The sequence below is a fragment of the Ascaphus truei genome, chromosome 4 (assembly GCF_040206685.1).
Source record: "Ascaphus truei isolate aAscTru1 chromosome 4, aAscTru1.hap1, whole genome shotgun sequence".
Taxonomy (NCBI): domain Eukaryota; kingdom Metazoa; phylum Chordata; class Amphibia; order Anura; family Ascaphidae; genus Ascaphus; species Ascaphus truei.
The window spans coordinates 286,438,500-286,448,707 of record NC_134486.1 but is presented as its reverse complement, the minus strand read 5'-3'; positions in this window follow the sequence as shown (position 1 = coordinate 286,448,707).

The following is a 10,208-nucleotide window of genomic DNA, read 5'->3' as shown; positions in this document are numbered from 1 at the left end:
GTAGACAGCAGTCAAGGAGCCCTGTTGTTCTGACATGGAGACAGACCAGGGAAGCCGTGCACCTGACAGGACCGGAGCTAGCCTGGAGTATGCCTCAAGTTACCCATTGAGAGTCATCAGTGAGCAGATTGAGAGTGTATCCTTTCCCCTCTGTGTTGTCTGTGCACTATTACGTTTGTGTATATATTCTTTCCCTGTATGAGGTTCTCAACGGACCAATACTGCATCTGATTCAACGGAGGGCTTTGCTGTGTGAGACCAATGAAATTGACATCCAGTAACTATTGCACCGAGTTGTTCATCCACTTTATTTCACTCGCTTGTTCACTCAGATTGCACCGCTGATACCTACTGTTTGTCTCTTCTATATTGCAGTTGGGAGACCGCTGGTATCTGGCAGCACTGGAATTAAAAGCACTTTCACACTTCATGCATCACATTGGTTTTTGCTTAGAAATTCGCTGTATAATTATCACGTATTGTATTTCATTAATATTTTTGTGTATCATCCACCTAAATAGGTGCTGAGCACTGCTTCAGTTCTCCAGACCTCAGGGATGTAGTTTGCAAGAAAGAACTTTCAAAAGTTCTATTTACAAGCCTCGGATCACCAGCAAAGATGAGCCTCATTCTCGGTTGTCTCTGACAAAGCCTCAGAGCACACTGCTTAGTTAGCTACAATGCTATCGCCAGAATGAACTGTGAAGCTCAGATTGCCTCACCTTGACACTGTTTTCTCTGTCTATAGAAAAGCATAGGCAACGGGGTAGGGACCAATCATAGCATGGATGCTGTGTGTTGGCCTATCACTGTGAGGGCTCGCCTATGATGAGCAAATTCAGGCTGTGACATGTACAAGTTTGGGTTTAAGAGTGAACCAGCCAATCAGAACAGTGTCTACTGGGCTCATACCAAGCAACGGTTTACCTGCCCTCTCCTGCAGAGATAGGCACTTCAGTGTCTGGAATAGAAAAAGGCTCCGGTCTTCCAGCCAACGCCTACCAGACATGAGTACCACCTATCCCCACTCAGTGCCTCCAGCACACCCCTCCCCCCCCCCCCAAGGCTCTGTAAGTGCTTTACTAACCTAGCACACCAAGGGAACAAAGAAATATGTTACAGTGAAGCACACAGGAATAATTTAAATAAAGGGTTACAGATACATCAGCCAAAAACAGGAAACTGACCGCATTTTGTTCAAGAATGTGTAACCCCAAATCCTCATACAGACGCCATCTCATTTTGATGTGAGTGCTGCCTAGCGTACATCTTTCCTCCAGTACCTCTACTACCACTGGTACTCAAAGATAAAACAGGACAAGGCAGAAGTAGTGGCTATCATTACATTTTGGCCATGCAGAACATGACTTCCCCTATTCGTCAGTATGGAACGGGATTAACTGTCAAAGTTACCAGTGATGACAGATCTATCACAAGGGCCAATGCTTCGTCCCAAACCAGAGAAGCTGGCTATGATGGCCTGGAGGTTGAGTGTGGCCTATTACGCAAGAGAGGCTTATCCAAGAAAGTCATTAAAACTTAAATGCGAGCAACAAAGGCCTCTATTTCCAAAGTGTATCACAGGATATGGCAGTGTTTCCATGGCTATCCCCTAAAACCCCTGATGTAAATAGCGCCATTCAGGGATACTCCATTTCTAGGAGAGATAGGTCAAAGAGAGGAGGTGGGGTGTTATTTTATATTGCAGTCACATTACAATTTACACTGTTAAATTGCCCCCCAAGCCCACCCTCTTGAAATTCTAGTTGGCAATATCTGCCTCCCCTTTTCTAAGCCCATCTTGCTTGCTGGCATCTACCGCCCCCCTAAAGCCCCTCTACAATCCTTGACTGATATCACCCAATTTCTTGGCTTCATTTCCTCTCTGAATGAGAAGAGTGAGCTGCTAGTTCTTGGGGATTTCAACTTCAATTGGCTTGACCCTAAAAACCACAAAATCCAGATACAACTCAAGTCACTTAACCTATCGCAACTCATTTCCCAACCCACACGGATAAACCTGAAATCGCATAACCATTCCTTGCTAAACGGGATTCTCTCCTCAAACCCCAGCAGAATCCAATCCTCTGGCATCCTTCCTGATATTTTCAGTGACCATGCAATAGTGTACTGTGTAAGGAAAATTAAACCGCTCCATTCAAGCCCTAAAGTTCTCCTCACTAGAACATTTAAAAACTTTAATCCACAACAGTTTCTGGATGACCTTACCAACTGCCCATGGCACAGAATCGATTTAATTCCCGACCCTGATTCTGTGCTCGACTATGTCCAATCTGAGTTCTTAAAACTCTGCGATACCCATGCTCCACTACGCAAAATAAGGGTACGGGGGGCCCACCTTCCATGGGTTACACCTGACCTTATAGCACTCTACCAGTTCAGGAATGCCTTGTGGAAAAGCTACAAAGTAACTGGCACTACCAAGGATCTCAATCACTACAGATGCATGTGGAACATGTGCACAAGGCAAACAAGGCATGCAAAAGCCCAATAGTACTCTGACAATCTCCACCAGAATACATCAAACCCAGCTAACTTCTGGAAGGTTATCAACAATATATTCCAGCCTCCTAACCATCAACAACCAAGTAATATCACTAAGGGGGATACTACTCTGACAAACCCCACTGACATTGCAAATGCATTCAATGATTACTTTGTGGGGTGTGCCACTAACTTATTAGCGAAACGCAGCCCAAACCACAAACCTGAATCTCATCCTGGGAGTACCCCTATAGTCCCACCCCCTCCCAACACTGCCCACAATTTTCAATTTGGCCCAGTATCTGAAGAGGAGATTATACAAGCGCTCCTCAAACTAAAACTAAGCAGCCAATGTGGACCCGACTTACTACAATCTAGGTTCCTACGACTTGGTGCCCCAGCCATTGTGTCATATTCTCTAGCCTGCTGTTCCCATGCTTGGCCACCGGGACTGCTGCCACTCTCAATGTCTTGTTCTAGCCTGAAGTACCTAGACTGGCCCACCGGGAGTGCTGCTGCTAAACTAAGGAACATTCCAGATTCTGATACCTGACACCTCTGCACCTGTGCTCCACCTCTCAGCCTGCCTATATAAACCTCCCTTTCCTGTTCCTTCTTGCCTGTTTATACTGGTTCCTTAGCTCCAGCAAGGTTCCTGTGTTTACTGCTGTGCTAGCTATTGCTATCATCCTGTTCCAGTCTTCTCGTTGCCGACCTCTGCTTGTTACCTGACTTCGCTACCTGCCGCCTGCCTCGGACCCCTGCTTGTTTCCTGACTTCGCTATCTGCTGCCTGCCTCTGATCTCTGCTTGTGACCACTACTTCGCTCCCTGCTGTTCCTGCCACTGGGATCCACTTCAGCCGAAGTCTAATCCTTGACACATTGCCAAACCAATTGCGTCCATAGTCAACTCTATCCTGTCTGCAGGCCATATCCCTAAGACCTGGAAAACTGCCAGAGTTGTCCCAATCTTCAAAAGTGGGGACAAAAACACTGTCTCAAACTACAGGCCAATCTCACTTCTCCCAATTCTATCCAAAGTCATGGAAAATGTGTCCACTCCCAATTAAGCGATTTCTATACCAAGACAAATTTCCCTAGCCAATTCCAATCTGGCTTTCGTCCCAAACACTCCACCGTAACTACCCTGCTAAAAGTTTGCAATGGAATCCAGTGTGGAATGGAACGGGGACAACTCACTGGTGCAGTATTCCTAGATTTTGCAAAGGCTTTTGACACAGTTGATCATGCTATCCTGCTTAACAAACTCCAGAGCTCTGGAATAGGGAAGCGTGCTTTAAACTGGTTTCAGTCCTACCTATCAGGAAGATCCCAACATGTGTCCATCTCAGGCTCTAACTCCAACCCCCTGGATATCACCTGTGGTGTCCCGCAAGGCTCTGTTCTGGGGCCCCTACTCTTCTCAGTGTTCATTAATGATCTTCCCACAGCTTGTAAGGAAGCCTCAATACACATGTATGCAGATGACACAATCCTATATGCACACAGCCAAAGCCTCTCTGATCTTCAACACATACTTCAGTCTGACTTTTTGAGACTCGAAAACTGGATTTCCCTAAACAAACTGTTTTTAAACACTGACAAGACTGTAACAATGGTATTTGGGACCAAGACTAAATTTGTAAAGCTTCCAGTGACTGAGCTCCTGATTAGAACCAACGCTAACACCACCCTAACACCTGTCACTAGTTTTAAATACCTGGGCTTATGGTTCGACTCCCACTTAACATTCGGGATGCACATTGATACCCTGACAACCAAGACCTATGCCAAACTAGGGGTACTTTACAGGAACAAATCCTCCCTAAGTCTCCTGGTCAGAAAGCGTATCGCACAGCAGATGCTAATGCCAATTATTGACTATGGAGACATAGTATATGGCTCGGCTCCTCAAACCCACCTAGCAAACTTGACACCCTCTACAATTCAATTTGTCGTTTTGTTCTCCAATGCAACTACAACACACATCACTGCGAAATGCTCAAAGAACTAGATCGGTCAACACTAGAGTCTAGGCGCAAAGTTCACCTTTCCTGTCTTGCCTTTAAATTCTTCATGGGCAAGCTACCCAGCTACCTGAACAAGCTCCTCACCCCTACCACATGCTGTACCTATCACCTGAGATCAGACTCCAAAAGACTGTTCATGGTCCCAAGGCTCAACAAAGTATCCGGACATTCCTCCTTCTCCTACCGTGCACCCCAAAACTGGAACAACCTACCAGAGACTCTCACATCCACCACCAGTTTAAGTTCTTTCAATGTATTACTTCCTGGTAAAATATTTTATAAATAAATAAATAATTGGTGTAACTCCCATCTATAGCATCAATTTTGGAATTCTTACAAAGAGGTTTTTAACTGGGACTCCATACCAGCTCATTTGAAGTTTTAAGTCTCTGCACTATCTGCATTTCTGGGCAAGGAGTTGGGTACCCTAGATCTGATGGCATGTGTTTTTTTTTTCAGGCTATGTATCCGATTTGGCCACAGGTCAGGATGCAAGTCCCCTTTGGGATCTGCGCCTGGTTCTACAAACGCACACCACGACTCCGTTCGAGCCACTCCAACTGGCTTCACTGACGAACGTAACTTGGAAGATGGTGGCAGATACATCAGCTAGAAGAACTAGTGAGCTACAAGCTCTGTCAATACAATAACCTTTCATCGTATTACATCAGGATAAAGTAGTTCTATGACCAGTGTGCCAATTTTAGGCTGCTGTAATATCATTTTTTTCATTTAAACTAGAAAATATTACCTCTCCCATAGATAAGAAAGTCAAACCGCGCTCTTGCTTCCTAACAGGATCTCGTAGTGGATCAACTCTTCCCTCTTGCAGCTGATGTGATGTGAAGGCACCCCTCCTCCACAGGTCCCGTCGCAGGATGGCTCCAAACGCGGGCAACAGCAGGGAATAAAACACAAAAGCGCACCGAGGGTCAAGATTTAATTAAAACATGTTAGTAGTAGTAACAATAAAAACTTACATATAAGGGTAAGTACATCCAGTATTAAGGTGCAGAGGAAACAGTCCTGGTGGTGTCCTGGGCATAAAGAGATGGTGCAGAGGCTTACAAGGTAGACCCACGTGCTGGGGCTGCCTGGCTCAGCACCATATAGTTCTTACTTCCGGGTTGCAGCTTCTCGCAGGACCCGTGAATAGTAGCCCGCCTCAAATGCCGGTTTCCCAGAGAAACTCACTCCGGCGTGCCGAAGGGTCTCTGGTTGTTGATGGGACAGCTGGGTGTTGTGCTTCATCAGGCGATGAAGCACAACACTGTGTGAAACGCGTTGCGAAAGCCCTACGGTGCAGCTAGAAGTCAGCCCACAGGTGTACCTACCCCCAGCTGTCCCATCAACAACCAGAGACCCTTCGGCACGCCGGAGTGAGTTTCTCTGGGAAACCGGCATTTGAGGCGGGCTACTATTCACGGGTCCTGCGAGAAGCTGCAACCCGGAAGTAAGAACTATATGGTGCTGAGCCAGGCAGCCCCAGCACGTGGGTCTACCTTGTAAGCCTCTGCACCATCTCTTTATGCCCAGGACACCACCAGGACTGTTTCCTCTGCACCTTAATACTGGATGTACTTACCCTTATATGTAAGTTTTTATTGTTACTACTACTAACATGTTTTAATTAAATCTTGACCCTCGGTGCGCTTTTGTGTTTTATTCCCTGATATTACCTCTCCCATTGTCCTTTCAGTGTCTAATTTGCTAACACCTCCTCCTCCTTTGTCTATCTCTTTGTGAGCGTACCCCAATGCTCTGTCCTGGAACATCTTCTCTTTTCACACTCTCTAGGTTAGGCGTGCACAAACTGGGGACGTGAGATTTTCGGGGAGGGGGGGGGCGGAGGGACACGGTGCTTACAGAGGCCCTGTGCCCTGATTTTGTTAGGTTACTCATAGAACCTACAACTGATGAAGGTCTGTATCTACCTGACCTGACTGACCCTTCTCTGGAAAATAAAACATATCAAGCATCCCACCCCCAGCCGCATCGTCATCAAACCCATCCCATACCCTACAGTCCTGGGAAATGTCTGAAGAGGCCTTAGGAGCAGCATTATGTCCTGAGGTACCCGTAACCTCGCACCTGCCTCGGCCCACAACCGCAAGCACTTGATGGGCATCAGAGTCCTTACTGTTCTTGTGCTTTCAGCAGAGGCCTTTTCACGAGCACGGCTCTCCTGAAAGAAAAGTCCGATTTCGGTCTTACCCACCGGAGCGTGGGTCACGGCTTCTGCATCAACCCCGGTGGCCGCATCCGCAATGGCGACTTCCGGTTGCACCAGAAGGGGGGTGATGTTCTGCGGAAGGAGAGGAAGTAGTACTGGCCGGTACCTCCATGATGGATTTTTCCGCTGGGCCGCAGCACTCTCACCGATCCGCGGGCTGTAGTCGTCTCCGGAGCCTGGAAATCAAGCGCATCCTCACCGCTACGCTGTATTGCTGCATCCGCTTGGATATGCCGTCTGGGAGCAGGCACCTACGACACCTCACGAAATCCTCCGGGCCCTTGAAAGTCCTCTGCTTGGGTGGGGTTGCCTCCGATGACGTCACAGATACTGGACGGCTCTCCCGCTCGTTCCGGGTGGCTGTTACCTTCCTGGCAGCAACGCGGGAACGACACTCCGGCCAGAGCATCGCAATGGAGCCCTCCGCCTTGCCTTCCTCCAACGCGGCGTCTAACACATTAACTGGGGAAGATGACTGGGACACCTCGGCGTCGCTGGCAGCGGCTTGCAGGCAGCGATCCTGCTCCTGCCTCACTAGCGGAAGTGCCCCAGCCTCCTCCGGGCGGTCATCTCATCAGGTACGTCTCTTTCACAGTCGAGCTCAGGGATACCCGGTTCCCTTGGAGCTCTCCACTCCCATTTCGTCAGTCCAATCAGCATAATGTTGGAGATATCTGGAATCTGCCACTCTCCGATCGGGGTGGCATAAGTTGTAGATAGCCATCAAACAACTCCTGCCTGGGAGTAGCTTGCCTCAAAAGCCTTTGCAGCTTGCATATAATAGTATAGAAAGCCTGCACTTCCTTCTGCCCCGGCATTGATGGCGACGGCACCTTGGGCAGAAGGTGGGGTGTCTTGCATGTCTTACAGTGGGACTTAAGATTCACGTCTCCGCGAGGGTAGTCGCAGTTGGAACAGATACACTGGAGAAAGTCATCTTCATTAATTTGTACTAGCGGGAGGCCTCCTGTTAGCATCTACTGTACAAAGGTTTTCTCAGCCATAGTGTTAATGGAACGAGGAGCAATCCTGAATAGTTCTCACTCTGCTGATTCCCCACGTGCAACTGGGAGTGCGGTAGCTCTCGTCTGGCTACGACCCAAGTGGTGACACGCACTGTTCAATTAACTCTGTGCCTCCTCCCCCTGGTTGATCCAGGAGTCCAGGCACTAACAGAAGAGCACAGCTTAGTTTTCATGCTGAACCCAGTCATAGCTATGGGCGGAGCTTGGTTTTCGCGCCGAACCCAGATGGTTTGCAAACAGAAAAGGCTTGCATCTTGCAAAGCTTACCACGCGGCTCTCCCGTTTTGGCGGGAACCGCTATTATATGACTAGCTCCTTTAAAATGGAGGTTCTGGCCTCTCGATTTTCGAGAGCCCCCCTGGGACGCTACCCACACTTACTGCTGAGCACTATTTGTGCATCGTCATGTTGTAGTCCCCTTCAGGCGATTCTGGTCCCCCTGAGCCCCAGCAATCCCAGGTACCCTATAATTCTTCTGAATATCGCCCTGATATGGTGGTTATCAAACTCCTCTCAGCCTGGCTTAAAGTTGGATATTCATGTGATGGTTTCCCTTACAGGGGGTTCTGGTCCCTCATATTCCAAGAGCCCCCAGGTACACGACCCATAATTCCTCTTGCAATCACCTTGATACAGTGTTTTTCAGGCATCTCTCAGTTTGGCATATGAAGATTCATTCTGCTGCAAAAGCTTGCCTGCTTCTCAGATGTTATATTATCTCAGCAGCGCCTCCAAATGTAACTGGTGTTCCCCAACCCTAAGGGAGATTTCACTGTTACACGGTGTTGTGGTGCCCACCTGTAGGTTTACAGAAGGGCCTGAGCTTCCAATGATGTTAGTTGAAGATGAACAGGATAGACTTTTGGGATCATGTTGCTCTCATTTCCTCTGGTACAGCATCTCCATTGCCACAGGGCTTATCACAGATAGGTGCAGTCCCTACAGAAAACCTGTTTCCCTCCCCCTGAAAGTGTGCAGCCTCAGGCAGGAGTATAAACCATGAACTTGAACTTTATTGAAGTACATCAGATTACTCATCTTGCACACTCTTATAGATGTCTATTAGAGCACATTCACTTTTCTGTCCCTGGAATCAACCCCAGGGGCTTGAGGCCCCAGTGATCAATCCTTATCTCCCACACTCCCTAGTGAAGTATGGGGTTTAGGCTCCCACTCCCCTGAGGGAGGGGATAGAACACACACCCCTCTCCTCGTGAGGGGAGAGGGTAGAACAGAGACATTTGGCTGCAGCTCCTTTTTGTTACCAGGGGAGGGGCTCCAGGTTTCAGCCCCGTATGGGCGGTACCTAGGCCTTAGGCCACCCCCCTGTCACTCAAGGGAGCTGTTTACTGCAGCAGGGTGTAGATTTAACCCTAATACTGCCTGCGCTGGTACCAGGACTTACGTGTTAGGCAGGGAATTAGAAGCCCAGGGGAAAACGTGGCTACAAATGTTTCTCCTTAAACTTCTAATGCAGTAACAGAGATGTCTGCTTGTATTTTCTTTTTGTTCGTTTTGTAAATGGGTAAAGTACTGTACCTGCTATTTCCCTGTCACATGAAATTATAATACCGCTCTATGATGACTAAATAAGTATTACACAATCCCTAATTACAGATACCAAAAATAAAAAGAAACAAACACGTTGTTAACTATTTTTAGGAGTAATACATTTTGTTTTTCTCTAGATATCCATAAACAGGTTGCACCTCAATTAATTGCTTGCTCTGTTTTATTGTAAAGCCAGTAGCAGTATGGTTCAGGTGGGTAAAACTGGAGGAGGTTGTGTGCCTGTTTAGTCCGCTTAAGTAATATGTAGTTTTCCAGCTGCTGTACAGAACTTTTATTGTTTTCAAACTACAATGTATAGAAAGTATTTAGCAATTAGGCACAGGGATAAATATTTTTAGCAGAACCTACAGTACCAAAAATATCTAAACCAGTGGTTTCCATCCTTTGTTTTTGGATAAGAAACCATATACTGTATGAAATTCTAAGGAACCCAAGGCTCTCTAACAGCAAGTATGTGATCAGATGCATTGTAAGGAACCCCAACACACTCTAATAGTGTCTGAGATCAGATGCATTGTAAGGAACCCCAACATTCTCTAATAGCGCGTCTGAGGTCAGATGCATTGTAAGGAACCCGAACCCTCTCTAATAGTGTGTCTGAGATCAGATGCATTGTAAGGAACCCCAACCCTCTATAATAGCGCATCTGAGATCAGATGCATTGTAAGGAACCCCAACCCTCTCTAATAGCGCGTCTGAGATTAGATGCATTGTAAGGAACCCCAACCCTCTCTAATAGTGTGTCTGTGATCAGATGCATTGTAAATTCTTCTGTATTTGGTACAATTTTAAAATTACCTGAAAATTACAGGGAACCCTTTAGGGATGCCCGGGGAACCCAA